Source organism: Scyliorhinus torazame, chromosome 7 (assembly GCF_047496885.1).
Source record: "Scyliorhinus torazame isolate Kashiwa2021f chromosome 7, sScyTor2.1, whole genome shotgun sequence".
NCBI lineage: Eukaryota > Metazoa > Chordata > Chondrichthyes > Carcharhiniformes > Scyliorhinidae > Scyliorhinus > Scyliorhinus torazame.
The window spans coordinates 200,506,766-200,523,057 of record NC_092713.1 but is presented as its reverse complement, the minus strand read 5'-3'; the positions used below and the strand labels follow the sequence as shown (position 1 = coordinate 200,523,057).

Below are 16,292 nucleotides of genomic sequence, written 5' to 3'. Positions count from 1 at the left end.
CACCATGAGGCAGCAGTGCTAACCACTGCACCACCATGCCGCCCTAATAAGATGTAATCTAAAGTGAGTTTAATTGAATATTTCTATGCCTGGAAGGGTAAAACCTATACTTAGATTCATGCTGGTTAAAGATCTTTGCATGTGGAGGAGTTGGTTTCATTTCCAACTGTGATCCTATTGTGCCTAGAATGGGCTATGGCGTGAAGAGGAAATAAACCAGCAGTGGTTGCTTAGCAACTTGTCCTTGTAACATAGAGAAGCTTTTAAGTTATAGTTTAGCTAATTTGATTGCACATGGAGATAGGTAATGAGAGAGAAGGCAGTTCTCACAGTTTCACTAGAAGAAGTTGGTTTTAGAAGGCTAAAGAGGGAAGATCTCTCTCAGCCTTGCTAGAAGAAAATGCATACGATGGAGTAATGGTTAAGAAAACGGAAGATACCAGAAACATACAGTCCAGCTAGTTAAGGAAACTAGAGAAATAAAGACAGGTTTCCAAGAAGTCTGCAGTTAATGGAACAGAGGAAGCTGGGATCCGGAACAGATTATTATTCAGTAAAGTCACAGAGAATTGAAAAGTCTTGGTTCGTTAGAGGCAAGAAATATATCTACAGTATCTACAGTACTGCTAAGGTTTGTGAGAAATTACTACAGATTGTGTGACAGTGGGTGAAGTTTAATGGCAGGAATGGCCTTGGGCGAGAGCGTGATGCAGCATTAGATTGCGGGAGATTCCAAATTCGGGAACCACACGGACTCTAATCGGTTTGCTGTCTAATCGACCCTCTCTCTTTGATCCTGCCGTGGTGTGGTGAGAAACCAATAATCACCATTAAAGCCAATTAACTGGAATTACCCCCTAACTAACGACTACCCATGATCTAACCGCCTCCCCAGCAAGTGTTCAGCAGGTCACTGTCGAAGGCAAGGAGACGATGATAACACACTGAGAGCTGAGCACTGATGCTCCTCAATCCATGTCATAGTAGAACCCTGCCTGTCTGCTGAGTGCTCAATCACACCTATCACCTTTGCTGGGCTTGTGGGGGTGGAAGAGAATTGAGGACCACCATGCCCAGGGGGCTGGGGCAGGGGATTGGAGGTTGGCCTGCTTTGTGGAAGAAAGTGCCAGAAGCATCATTTTTTTTTTTTAAAACGCATTTTATTCAAACTTGTATCGAAGTAGGTTACAGCAAATAAACACCCCGGGAAACATTCTTCCCAACAATCAACTATACAGTTTGTACAGATTTTTCTCCTTTTTCTCATACTTAAACTCATACTTTATCTTCTCTAACCACAGGAAGTCATACAGGTCACCCAACCATGCTGCTACCTCCGGTGGCGATGCCGACCGCCACTCCAGCAAAATTTGTTGCCGTGCAATCAGAGAGACGAAGGCCAAGATATCGGCCTTCCTTCTCTCCATGAGCTCCAGCTTCTCTGAAACTCCAAATATCGCCACCAAAGGGTCCGGGTCCACTCCCTCCTCCACTATCCTGGCTAAGACCGCGAACACTCCCACCCAGAATCTTCCCAATTTTTCACAACCCCAAAACATGTGCGCATGATTCGCTGGCCCCCACCCACACCTCTCACACTCATCTGCTACCCCCTGAAAGTACCCACTCATTCTCGCCCAAGTCATATGCACCCTGTGCACCACCTTAAACTGTATCAGGCTCATCCTTGCACAAGAGGAGGTCCCGTTTACCCTTCGCAGTGCCTCACTCCATACTCCCCAATTAATCTCCATTCCCAAATCTGTTTCCCATTTCTCCTTGATCTTCACCAGCCGCTCGCCTCCCTGCTCCCCCAGCCACTCCAGCAGGGTATATCCCGGCAATCCAGGGAACACCTTCCAGACCTTTCGTGCAAATTCCCTAAATTGGAGATACTAGAACTTACTACCCCTTGGCGGCTTTACTCTCTCCCTTAGTTCCGCCAGACTGTTGAACCCTTCCTCCAACAACAAATCTCTCACCTTGACCAGCCCCACTTCCCTCCACCTCCTGTATACACTATCCATCCCCCCCCGGCTCAAACCCATGATTCTCGCACAGCGGCATTAGCACCGACATCCCTTCCACCCTAAAAGGCCTCCTCAGCTGATTCCATATCTTCACCGTGGACTGCACCACTGGGCTCCCTGAATACCTACTCGGAGCCATTGGCAATGCTGACATCACCATATTCCTCAAAGTAGACCGCTTACAAGATACCTCCCCATCCTAACCCACTCTACCCCTTCTCCTTCCCACCATCACCGCACCTTGTCGACATTCGCCGCCCAATAATAATGAAGCAAGTATGGCAACGCCAACCCCCCCTGCTGCCTCTGCCTCTGTAGCAGGGTCCTCCCTACCCTCGGCACCTTCCCCGCCCATACAAAGTCAGAGATGATTGTGCCCACTTTCCGAAAAAAGGCCTTTGGTATAAAGATCGGGAGAGCCTGAAAGATAAACAAGAACCTCGGCAGAATATTCATTTTCACCACTTAGACCCTCCCCACCAACATTAAGTACAGAGTATCCCACCTCTTAAGATCCTCCCTGGCCTCCTCCACCAGCTTCATTAAGTTCCACTTATGGAGCTCCGTCCATTCCCTCGTTACCTGAATCCCCAAGTCACTAAGCCTATCCCTCGCTACCGTAAATGGCATCGCCCCTAAATTAGCCCATTGTGCCAGCTCATTCACCGGGAATACCTCACTTTTCCCTACATTCAACTTGTATCGCGAGAACCCTCCAAGCCTCCCCAACAGGCCCATAATCCTTCCCATACTCTCCAACGGAACCGAAACATACAGCACGAGGTCATCGGCATAGAGCGACACCTGATGCTCCCTCTGTCCCCTGCCACTCTGCCGACCCCCTGAGAGCCATCGCCAATGGCTCTATGGCCAGCGCAAACAGCAGCAGCGACAGCGGGCACCCCCGCCTCGTACCCCTGTATAAGTCAAAGCTTTGTGAGCTCATATCATTCGTCCTCACCCTCGCTCTTGACGCCACATACAGCAACCGCACCCATGCCACAAATTTCGGCCCAAACACAAACCTTCCCAAAACTTCGAACAAGTACCGCCACTCCACCCGATCAAATGCTTTCTCCGTGTCCATAAACACCACCACCTCCGGTACCAGAGCTCCCGACGGATTCATCACCACATTCAACAGCCGTCTTATATTACTCGCAAGCTGCCTGCCCTTCACAAAGCCTGTTTGATCTTCTGCAACCATCCCCGGGACACAATCCTCCATCCTCCCCGCCAACAACTTAGCCAATACTTTCACATCCATGTTCAATAGTGATATGGGTCTATACGACCCACATTCCACCGGACCCTTCCCTTGATTTGGGATTAGCGTGATTACTGCCTGCTTCATAGTCTCCGGCAACTCCCCCTTCTCGAGTGCTTCATGAAACGCCCCCAACAGATGTGGTGCCAGGTCCGCCGCAAATCCCTTATAAAATTCTGCCGGGTACCCATCCAGCCCAGGGGCTTTCCCCGACTTCATACCCCTGATACTATCCAGCACCTCCCTCAGCCCCAGGGGCTCCTCCAACGCCTGCCTCTTTGCTTCCTCCACCTGGGGAAATTCCAGCTGGTCCAGAAACCACCCCATGTCCCCCTCCTCTCCTCCTGGGTCTGCCTCATAAAGTCCTTCGTAATACTTTCTAAATTCCTCATTTATCTTCCCTGGCTCTGACACCACATCCCCAGCCCCAGTCCGGATCTTCACTATTTCCCTGGATGCAGCCTGCTGGTGCGCCAGCATGCGGCTCGCCTTCTCCCCATACTCGTATTGCACTCCTCTTGCCCTACACAGTTGCCCTACCGCCCTTCCCGTTGTCAACCTGTCAAATTGCCCCTGCAACATTTTCCTCCTCACCAATCCCTCCACGGTGGGCACCCTCGAATGTTCCCTGTCCACCTCCACTATCTCGCTCACTAGACGGTCATGTTCCGCCCTCCTTTCCTTATTCGCACTCACCGTAAATGAGATAATTTCTCCCCGGACCACTACCTTCAGTGCTTCCCAAAAAATGCCCGCCGACCCCTCCCCATTCTGATTGAACTCCACATTATCCCTAATCGGCAGCTGCACCTTATCACAAAAACCTCCATCCACCAGCAACCCCGAGTCAAACCTCCACCCCGGCCTCTGCTCTCTTCCCGTACTGAACCGAATATCCAGCCAGTGGGGTGCATGGACCGAGGTAACTATCCACGCATACTCTGCCCCCTCCACCCCAAACAAAATCTCCCGTACAAAGTAATCAGTCCTTGAATACACCTTATAGATGTGTGAAAAGGAATACTCCTTTCCCCTGGGTTCTGAATGTGCCATGGATCCACCATATCCATTCTCTCCATAAACCCCCCAGCTCCCTTGCCATTCGTACCCTACCCATCGACCTGGGGCTCGATCTATCCACCCTCGGCTCCAGGACACAGTTAAAATCTTCTCCCATGATCAACTGGTACCCGGCCAAATCCGGGATTGCTGCCAGTAATCCCCTCATAAAACCCACATCATCCCAATTTGGGGCCTACACATTCACCACACTACTGGTGCCCCTTCCAATACCCCACTCACAATCACATATCTCCCACCTGGATCCCTCGCCTCTTTCGCACTCACGAATTCCATTTTTTTGCTCATCAAAATCGCCACACCCCTCAATTTTGAATCAAACCCCGAGTGAAAAACCTGCCTGACCCACCCCTTCCTTAACCTAACCTGGTACTTCACACGGAGGTGTATCTCCTGCAAAAAGAAAACCCCTGCTTTCAAGCTCCTGAGGTGCGTGAACACCCGCGAACTTTTAACCGACCCATTCAGTCCCCTCACGTTCAACCTTACCGGAGGCTTGCGCCTCCAATCCCCTCAACGTCCGTCATCTTCCCCACTTAACTCCTGCCACTTTAATTCCACTCTGTACCTATCCCATCCCAGATGGCCACTTTCTTCACCCTTGACCATGTCATCTCTCGCCCCCTGCCGCGTCGCAGGCCCCCCCCCCCCCCCGCTTTCCCCCATGCCTTTCTTCCCCCCCCCCCCACTTCCCCTTTCCCCCCCTTCCCTCGGCCACCCCTCTTGGCCTTCTCCCCCACCACCTCACTTCCTTCACCAGCATAACCTGCTAGAGCGGCTGCCCCTGCCCAATGGCACATCCTAATGACCTCCCCCTCCCTCTCCTCCCCCACCCCCCCCCCCACTCCTCAGCTCAACGAAGAAGGCCTCCTGCTGGCCTTACCGTCTCCCACCCAAACAAGGACTTCTCCTGAACTCCAGGTAGCCTTCTCCAAAAGCAAACAAACAGATGTCAAACACAAACAGTCCCATAAAACAGGAGGGGGGGATGGGAACATCCATCCCCACATAAACGTTTCACCCTTACAACTCTTTACAATCTCAACATTGAACAGAACCCCCCCCCACCCACAAAAAAAGGCTAAAATCCCCCAATCCCTACACCTACTTCAAACATGCTCCCGACCATTACATAGTGCCAGCAGCCCGGTTCCCAAGCATTGTCCACTCAGTTCTCCCCCAGTTTATGCTCCTTATTGAAGTCTTCGGCCGCTTCTGGGGTCTCAAAATAATACTCCCGACCTCCGAACGTCACCCATAATTTCGCCGGGTAGAGCACCCCAAATCTGATCTGCACCGCCATGGCCTTGTTGAAACCTGCCCACCGTTGTGGCAACTCGGCTCCGATGTCCTGATAAATCCGGACGTTATTTCCCTCCCAGTCGCAGCTACGCTTCTCCCTGACCCTCCATAAATTTATGGAGTCTCACGATCACCGCCTGCAGCAGCTCCCCAGCTCTAGGCTTTTGCCTCAGAGACCTATGCGCTCGGTTCACTTCAGGTGCCTTATCCAGCACCCCTTCTGCCACCAGTCCCGCCAGCATCCTTGAGACGTACCTCGTGGCACTCACACCTTCCACTCCTTCAGGCAGGCTAACTATTCGCCTTCTCGAGTATTCTCCTGCTCCTCCACCTTTGCCCTCAGCGTTTTACAAAGGTCTCCTAGGAGCCCCACCTCCGCCTCCAGAGCCACCACATGATCGCTGTGGTCCAAGGTCACTCCTTCAATCTCCCGAATCTGTGACCCCTGCACTGCCAAACACCTCTCCATCTGCTCCAAAGTACTCTTCAGGGGTGCCACAGCTTCTTCAATGGCCTTTGCATGATCCTCATGTATTTCTTTCCTCTGTTTATGGAATTCCTCCTTGACAAAAGTCATCAGTTCCTGTACCTGGGGCCTTACAGCTTGCCCCTCCCCCGCCTGCATGCTGGAAGAGGCTGTTGCTGCAGCTCCAGGCTGTTTCAACTTTCCAGCCAAACCTCTCACTGTTTTCTGCCGGGTCTGGCAATCGGGAGACATACCATTTCAGGGGCAAACTACTCCTCTGACATTCACCTACACCCGTTCATCAAAATTCCACCCGGATCTGGGTAAAAAGAGGCCTTTTCTGTGACTTTGAACAGGAACAGCCCCTGTTCAGTGGAGGGCCAGTGGCAGAAAGGGCTGGTGCAAAGGGGCCAGTGCGAAACTATGTATGCGGCCCGGGTGGAGGTCATTGATCTTACGGCACTGGGTGGTGGCCCTCCCCGAACTGACGCCCGCTGGCACTTCCTCCCAGGTGACACTGGTTGCCCTGTGGCTGACCCTCTGAGCCTCTCGGGGGAGAGGGCACCCTATCTGGACTCGACCGTGTCCTGGTCGGCACCCCCGAATCGTGGGGCTGGTCTCCTCTGTGGCATGGCTGCGCGCTGTGTGGGGTTTGCTCTGCAGGAGCGGTTTAAGTTCTGCACCCTTGTTGGTGGGGAACTGGTGGGCGCGTTCCCAGCCAATCAGCTGGTGGTACCATCATCTGCGGCATGAAGTCCGTGGGGCATCGTTAAATGGACCAATTAATGTTTGATACCGGTGATGTCCTCGCCGGGTCGTGTATCGGGAAGCTCGTGGCAATTACCGCTCGCGATCACACTTACAAACTTTTCCATTAATTTATGGCCATAATTTGAAGTCAGTGCGGCAATCGGTGGCTGGATTTCAATGTTTGTGTATAAGCCGTTTAGACAAAGGAAACCTGAAGGGAGAGATGTAAAACCGGAAAGCAAAACTTTGATGGAAGCAGCAGAGTGAAAGCATAGTTTAACAGAAGATACATCGCCTCCTCCTGCACCAGATACTGCACCTCTGAATTCATCAAATACTGCATCTCCTACAGCACCGAATACTGCACCTCACTGCATCACACACAGCTCCTCCCACTGCGTCACACACAGCTCCTCCCACTGCGTCACACACAGCTCCTCCCACTGCGTCACACACAGCTCCTCCCACTGCATCACACACAGCTCCTCCCACTGCATCACACACAGCTCCTCCTACTGCGTCACACACAGCTCCTCCCACTGCGTCACACACAGCTCCTCCCACTGCATCACACACAGCTCCTCCTGCTGCGTCACACACAGCTCCTCCCACTGCATCACACACAGCTCCTCCTATTGCATCACACACAGCTCCTCCCACTGCATCACACACAGCTCCTCCCACTGCTTCACACACAGCTCCTCCCACTGCATCACACACAGCTCCTCCTGCTGCGTCACACACAGCTCCTCCTACTGCATCACACACAGCTCCTCCTACTGCATCACACACAGCTCCTCCCACTGCGTCACACACAGCTCCTCCCACTGCATCACACACAGCTCCTCCTACTGCATCACACACAGCTCCTCCCACTGCATCACATACAGCTCCTCCTACTGCATCACACACAGCTCCTCCTACTGCTTCACACACAGCTCCTCCCACTGCTTCACACACAGCTCCTCCCACTGCGTCACACACAGCTCCTCCTGCTGCGTCATACACAGCTCCTCCTACTGCATCACACACAGCTCCTCCTACTGCATCGCACACAGCTCCTCCCACTGCGTCACACACAGCTCCTCCTACTGCGTCACACACAGCTCCTCCCACTGTATCACACACAGCTCCTCCCACTGCATCACACACAGCTCCTCCCACTGCGTCACACACAGCTCCTCCCACTGCTTCACACACAGCTCCTCCCACTGCGTCACACACAGCTCCTGCCACTGCGTCACATACAGAGCTCCTGCCACTGCGTCACACACAGCTCGTCCCACTGCTTCACACACAGCTCCTCCCACTGCGTCACACACAGCTCCTGCCACTGCGTCACACACAGCTCCTGCCACTGCGTCACACACAGCTCCTGCCACTGCGTCACACACAGCTCCTCCCACTGCGTCACACACAGCTCCTCCCACTGCGTCACACACAGCTCCTCCTACTGCATCACACACTGCTCCTCCCACTGCATCACACACAGCTCCTGCCACTGCGTCACACACAGCTCCTCCCACTGCGTCACACACAGCTCCTCCTACTGCATCACACACAGCTCCTCCCACTGCATCACACACAGCTCCTCCTATTGCATCACACACAGCTCCTCCTACTGCATCACACACAGCTCCTCCCACTGCGTCACACACAGCTCCTCCCACTGCATCACACACAGCTCCTCCTACTGCATCACACACAGCTCCTCCCACTGCATCACACACAGCTCCTCCCACTGCATCACATACAGCTCCTCCTACTGCATCACACACAGCTCCTCCTACTGCTTCACACACAGCTCCTCCTATTGCATCACACACAGCTCCTCCTACTGCATCACACACAGCTCCTCCCACTGCGTCACACACAGCTCCTCCCACTGCATCACACACAGCTCCTCCTACTGCATCACACACAGCTCCTCCCACTGCATCACACACAGCTCCTCCCACTGCATCACATACAGCTCCTCCTACTGCATCACACACAGCTCCTCCCTACTGCTTCACACACAGCTCCTCCCACTGCTTCACACACAGCTCCTCCCACTGCGTCACACACAGCTCCTCCTGCTGCGTCACACACAGCTCCTCCTACTGCATCACACACAGCTCCTCCTACTGCATCGCACACAGCTCCTCCCACTGCGTCCCACACAGCTCCTCCTACTGCGACACACACAGCTCCTCCCACTGTATCACACACAGCTCCTCCCACTGCATCACACACAGCTCCTCCCACTGCGTCACACACAGCTCCTCCCACTGCTTCACACACAGCTCCTCCCACTGCGTCACACACAGCTCCTGCCACTGCGTCACATACAGAGCTCCTGCCACTGCGTCACACACAGCTCGTCCCACTGCTTCACACACAGCTCCTCCCACTGCGTCACACACAGCTCCTGCCACTGCGTCACACACAGCTCCTCCCACTGCGTCACACACAGCTCCTCCTGCTGCGTCACACACAGCTCCTCCTACTGCATCACACACAGCTCCTCCTACTGCATCGCACACAGCTCCTCCCACTGCGTCCCACACAGCGCCTCCTACTGCGACACACACAGCTCCTCCCACTGCATCACACACAGCTCCTCCCACTGCTTCACACACAGCTCCTCCCTCTGCGTCACACACAGCTCCTGCCACTGCGTCACACACGGCTCCTCCCACTGCTTCACACACAGGTCCTCCCTCTGCGTCACACACAGCTCCTGCCACTGCGTCACACACAGCTCCTCCCACTGCGTCACACACAGCTCCTCCTGCTGCGTCACACACAGCTCCTCCTACTGCATCACACACAGCTCCTCCTACTGCATCGCACACAGCTCCTCCCACTGCGTCCCACACAGCGCCTCCTACTGCGACACACACAGCTCCTCCCACTGTATCACACACAGCTCCTCCCACTGCATCACACACAGCTCCTCCCACTGCGTCACACACAGCTCCTCCCACTGCTTCACACACAGCTCCTCCCACTGCGTCACACACAGCTCCTGCCACTGCATCACATACAGAGCTCCTGCCACTGCGTCACACACAGCTCGTCCCACTGCTTCACACACAGCTCCTCCCTCTGCGTCACACACAGCTCCTCCCACTGCATCACACACAGCTCCTGCCACTGCGTCACACACAGCTCCTGCCACTGCGTCACACACAGCTCCTCCCACTGCGTCACACACAGCTCCTCCCACTGCGTCACACACAGCTCCTCCCACTGCGTCACACACAGCTCCTCCCACTGCATCACACACAGCTCCTCCCTCTGCGTCACACACAGCTCCTCCCACTGCGTCACACACAGCTCCTCCCACTGCGTCACACACAGCTCCTCCCACTGCGTCACACACAGCTCCTCCTACTGCATCACACACTGCTCCTCCCACTGCGTCACACACAGCTCCTCCCACTGCATCACACACAGCTCCTCCCACTGCGTCACACACAGCTCCTCCCACTGCGTCACACACAGCTCCTCCTACTGCTTCACACACAGCTCCTCCTACTGCATCGCACACAGCTCCTCCCACTGCATCACACACAGCTCCTCCTACTGCATCACACACAGCTCCTCCTACTGCATCACACACAACTCCTCCCACTGCATCACACACAGCTCCTCCCATTGCATCACACACAACTGCATCACACGCAGCTCCTCCTACTGCATCACGGACAGCTCCTCCTACTGCATCACGGACAGCTCCTCCTACTGCATCACACACAGCTCCTCCCACTGCATCACACACTGCTCCTCCCACTGCATCACATGCTGTGATGCACGATCAATTGCAGAAAGACTAAAGTTGGGTACAACTGTGGCTTTATTACAGTCAGATGCGTGGCCTCCTGCTGCAGCTGGCGAAATGGCAGGGCACTGGAGGTCATGCATATATATGCAGTTCTCCATGGGCGGAGCCAACCGGCAGGAGCTATCAGCGAACCTGTAGTGCAGGTCCTACCTTACATCTCCCATTACAGTGGTTCACCACATTCACCCCGTTAAAATGAGTCCGGTGGGGGTGACGTGAAACTATATACAATTCGTGCAATTATGTAGGGAAAGAAAAGTCCACGATGACGGTCCGGAGTCCGTCAAAGGTTCTGCTGGTCCGGTGCTTTGGTGCTTCATTGGGAGCGGCGTAACGGTGGTGGCGAAGTCGGTGCTGGCGGTGGTGGAGGTGGCACCGATGGTGGTGGTGGCGGTGCTGATGCTGGCCACTCGGCGGGGAACTCCAGGAGCGTGCAAAAGTCCTCTTCGTCCTCTTGTGCGGAAAAGGGGAGGGGGGTGGTGGTCTGGTGGGGTCAATATTGGCGGCACGGTGGTGGGGGGGGGGAGGGGGGCGCGTTGGTTGGGGGTGTGTTGGGGTAAAACCTGAGGGTGCCAGGTCCCTGAGTGAGACAGTATCTTGACGGCCGTCGGGGAACTCGACGTAGGCATATTGAGGGTTGGCATGGAGAAGGTGAACCCTGTCCACCAAGGGGTCCACCTTGTGGAGTCGGACGTGCCTACGGAGAAGGAATGGTCCTGGAGCAGCGAGCCAAGTTGGGAGCGATACCCTGGATGTGGACTTCCTGGGGAAGGTAAAAACACGTTCGTGGGGTGTGTTATTAATGGCGGTGCACAATAGTGACCGGATGGAGTGCAGAGCGTCAGGGAGAACCTCCTGCCAGCGAGAGGCTGGGAGGTTCCTGGACCGTAAGGCCAGCTGGACGGCCCTCCAAACCGTCCCATTCTCCCGTTCTACTTACCCGTTTCCCCGGGGGTTGTAGCTGGTCGTCCTGCTGGAGGCTATACCCCTACTGAGCAGGAACTGACGCAGCTCATCGTTCATGAATGAGGATCCCCTGTCACAGTGGATGTAGGCGGGGATACGGAACAGAGCGAAGATGGTGCTGAGGGCCGTGATGACGGTGGCAGACGTCATATCGGGGCATGGGATGGCGAAGGGGAATCTGGAGTACTCATCGACCACACTGAGAATGTACGTGTTACGGTCGGTGGAGGGGAGGGGCCCTTTGAAATCCATGCATAGGCGTTCAAAGTGGCGGGAAGCTTTCACCAGGCGTGCACGGTCCGGCCGGTAAAAGTGCGGCTTGCACTCCGCACAGACCTGGCAGTCCCTGGTGACTGTCCTTACTTCCTCGATGGAGTAGGGCAGATTGTGAGCTTTGACCAGATGGTACAATTGAGTGACTCCCGGGTGACAAAGGCTGTCGGAGTTGGTCCACTTGTGCGCTGGCACATGTACCTCGGGAGAGGGCATCTGGGGGCTCGTTGAGTTTACCAGGGCGATACAAGATCTCGTAATTATAGGTGGAGAGCTTGATTCTCCACCGCAAGATTTTGTCATTTTTGATCTTGCCCCGCTGTGTGTTATTGAAGATGAAGGCTACCGACCGTTGGTCCGTCAGGAGAGTGAATCTCTTACCGGCCAGGTAATGCCTCCAATGCCGCACCGCTTCAACAATAGCTTGGGCCTCCTTCTCGACGGATGAGTGTCGAATTTCAGAGGCATGAAGGGTGCGGGAAAAGAATGCCACGGGCCTGCCTGCCTGGTTTAGAGTTGCGGCAAGGGCGACATCTGAAGCGTCGCTTTCTACTTGGAAAGGCAGTGACTCGTCCACTGCGGCATCCCGGCCTTGGCGATGTCTGCTCTGATGCGGGTGAAAGCATGTTGTGCCTCGGCCGCAAGGGGGAATTGGGTGGACTGAATGAGTGGGCGGGCCTTGTCCGCATAGTTTGGGACCCACTGAGCGTAGAAGGAAAAGAACCCCAGGCAGCATTTGAGGGCCTTGGGGCAGTGGGGGAGGGGAAGTTCCATGAGGGGGCGCATGCGTTCGGTGTCGGGCCCGAGAAGTCCGTTTTGGACTATATAGCCGAGAATGGCTAACCGGGTCGTGCTGAACACACACTTCTCTTTGTTGTAGGTCAGGTTGAGAAGAGTGGCAGTGCGGAGGAATTTATCAAGGTTGGCATCGTGGTCCTGCTGGTCATGGCCGTAGATGATGAGATTATCTAAGTACGAAAAGGTGGCCCGCAAACCGTACTGGTCGACCATTCGGTCCATCTCTCTTTGGAAGACCGAGACCCCATTTGTGACACCGAAAGGGACCCTAAGGAAGTAGTAGAGGCGACTGTCTGGCTCGAAGGCAGTGTATGGCCGGTCCAACTTCCGGATAAGGATCTCGTGGTAGGATTTCAAGTCAATTCTTGAGAAGGCCCGGTACTGCGCAATCTGATTGACCCTATCAGATATGCGTGGGACGGGGTACGCGTTGAGCTGCGTGTACCGGTTGATGGTCTGGCTGTAGTCCACGACCATCCTGTGTTTCTCCCCAGTTTTAACCACTACCACTTGGGCTCTCCAGGGGCTGTTGCTGGCCTCGATAATACACTCCTTAAGCAGCCGCAGGACTTCGGACCTGATGAAGGTCTTGTCCTGGGTGCTGTACCGTCTGCTCCTAATGGCAACGGGCTTGCAATCCGCAGTTAGATTGGCAAAAAAGGAGGGGGGATCGACCTTGAGGGTCGCGAGGCCGCAAACAGTAAGGGGGGATAAGGGCCCGCTGAATTTGAGGGTGAGGCTCTGGACGTTGCACTGGAAGGCCAGGCCCAACAGGAGTGCAGCGCAGAGATTAGGAAGGACATAGAGGCGGAAGTTACTAATTTCTATGCCCTGGACCGTGAGGGTGACTGTACAAAAGCCTCGGATCAGGACGGAGTGGGATCCGGAGGCTAGGGAGATCCGTTGATTGGCAGGATGGACCGCGAGGGAGCAGCGCCTTACCGTATCTGGGTGAACAAAGTTTCGGTGCTCCCGGAGTCCATCAGGCACGAGGTGCATGGCCATTGATTTTAACCGTCGTCGACGCGGTGGCCAGGTTGTGCGGGCGAGATTGGTCCAGCGTCATCGAAGTGAGCTGCGGGTAACCATCGGATGCTTTGGGTGGAGAGCGTGTGTGGTTCCAATGTCGGGATGTCGGGAGACCCTGTGGGGGACAAGGTGGCGGCACCCATGGTGCGCACATTGTGGTGTCGAGACAAGATGGCGGCGCCCATGGTGCGCACATTGCGGGGTTGGGACAAGATGGCGGCACCCATTGGTTGCACATGGACCCGGGAGGAGAAGATGGCGGCTCCCATTGTGCGTCTGGCATGGGGGAGGGGACGATAGCGGGCGCGTTCGCAGAGACTGTGCGGGCCTGCAACACAGGCGTGAAGTGGCCCTTTTTACTGCAGGCTTTACAAACGGCAGTGCGGGCCGGGCAGTGTTGGCGGGGGTGCTTCTGCTGACCGCAGAAGTAGCAGCAGGGACCCACGGGGTGCGCGGATCGGCGTGCGGCGTAGGCGTATTGCAAAGGCACGTCCCCGGCTGAAGAGGTCGTCGGCGGGGTCCAAGGGGGTAGGAAGGAGTAGAAGGGTGGGCAACGCGGCGGGAGAGGTCCGATTGTACGTTACGGGATGTGACCGTCATGGAGAGCGCCAAGGTTTTCGTCTCCGCCAGTTCGAGCATGGCCCCTTCCAGCAATCGTTCTCGGATGCGGTCCGACGCAATCCCCGTCATGAAGGCATCGCGCATGAGGAGATTCGAGTGTTCGGCGGCCGTGACGGCCTGACAGTCACAGTCCCGGACGAGTGGGATTAGGGCGCGCCAGAAGTCTTCGATGGACTCACCAGGTAGTTGCGAGCGTGTGGCAAGTACATGCCTGGCGAAGAGCGTGTTCATCTTCTGCGCGTAATGTTCTTTGAGGAGTTCCATTGCTTTTGTGTAATTTGTGGCGTCTTGGATCAACGGGAACACGCTGGAGCTCAGTCTGGAGTACAGGACGTTTATCTTCTGAGCCTCCATTGGCGCGGGGTCCACCGCATTGATGTGAGCCTCAAAACATGCTAGCCAGTGAGTAAAGTTGGGCGAGTGCGGATCCAACTGCAGGCGATCGGGCTTAATTTGAATATCCATTCTGTGGACAATCTGACTGTAATAAATTGATGCACGATCAATTGCACAAAGACTAAAGTTGGGTACAACTGTGGCTTTATTACAGTCAGATGCGTGGCCTCCTGCTGCAGCAGGCGAAATGGCAGGGCACTGGAGGTCATACATATTTATACAGTTCTCCGTGGGCGGAGCCAACCGGCAGGACCTACCGGCGAACCTGTAGTGCAGGTCCTACCTTACATCTCCGATTACAGTGATTCACCACACGCTGCACCTCCTACTGCATCACACACACACAGCTCCTCCCACTGCATCATACACAGCTCCTCCTACTGCACCACACACAGCTCCTCCCACTGCATCACACACAGCTCCTCCTACTGCATCACACACAGCTCCTCCCACTGCATCACACACAACTCCTCCCACTGCTTCACACACAGCTCCTCCCACTGCGTCACACACAGCTCCTCCCACTGCATCACACACAGCTCCTCCTACTGCACCACACACAACTCCTCCCACTGCATCACACACAGCTCCTCCTACTGCATCACACACAGCTCCTCCCACTGCTTCACACACAGCTCCTCCCACTGCGTCACACACAGCTCCTCCTATTGCATCACACACAGCTCCTCCCACTGCGTCACAGACAGCTCCTCCCACTGCATCATGCTGCACCTCCCACTGCATCACTTGCTGCTCCTCCCATTGCATCACTCCTGCACCAGATACTGTACCTCTGAATGCATCAAATACTGCCTCTCCTACAGCACCAAATACTGCACCTCACTGCTTCACACGCAGCTCCTCCTACTGCATCACACATTGCACTTCCAACTGCATCACACACAGCTCCTCCCACTGCGTCACACACAGTTCCTCCTACTGCATCACACACAGCTCCTCCTACTGCTTCACACACAGCTCTCCCGACTGCACCCCACACTGAACCTCATACTGCATCACACACAGATCCTCCTCCTACTGCAGGAGGTGCAGCAATTGATGCTCAAAGAGGTGCAGTATTTCATGCTGCAGGAGGTGCAGTGTTTGATGCAATGTCTGGTGCGGAAGGAGCTGTTGGATCTGGTGCTGTATTTGATGCAGTGGAAGGTGCAGTATTTGCTGCAGTGTCTGTGGTGAATGTATTATACCAATAATCCACCACTGTATCAGTACCATGCTTTGCCTTTGTATTTGCATCTATGCTATTTTGTTGCCCTTGTGGTCTCCACCTATGGGCAATTATATGGCATCATCCACAGGGGAACATGTTCGGACATGTATGGGCTCCATCATGGCTCCTCCCCTTGAGGGGGGTATAAAGAGCAGTCGACCAGCAGGCGACGCACATTATTGTTTCAGTCGCAGGCAGGCACTGTTATAAGCTGATTAAAGCCACGGTTTACCTTTACTCTTGTCTCGAGTGAA

General features: G+C 54.7%; 1 protein-coding gene across 2 annotated transcripts in view; it reads left to right on the top strand.

The window, feature by feature from the left end:
• The window catches only part of LOC140426781 (slit homolog 3 protein-like), a 925,338-nt gene that overhangs the window by 580,647 nt on the left and 328,399 nt on the right, over nucleotides 1–16,292 (top strand). The window lies entirely within an intron of this gene.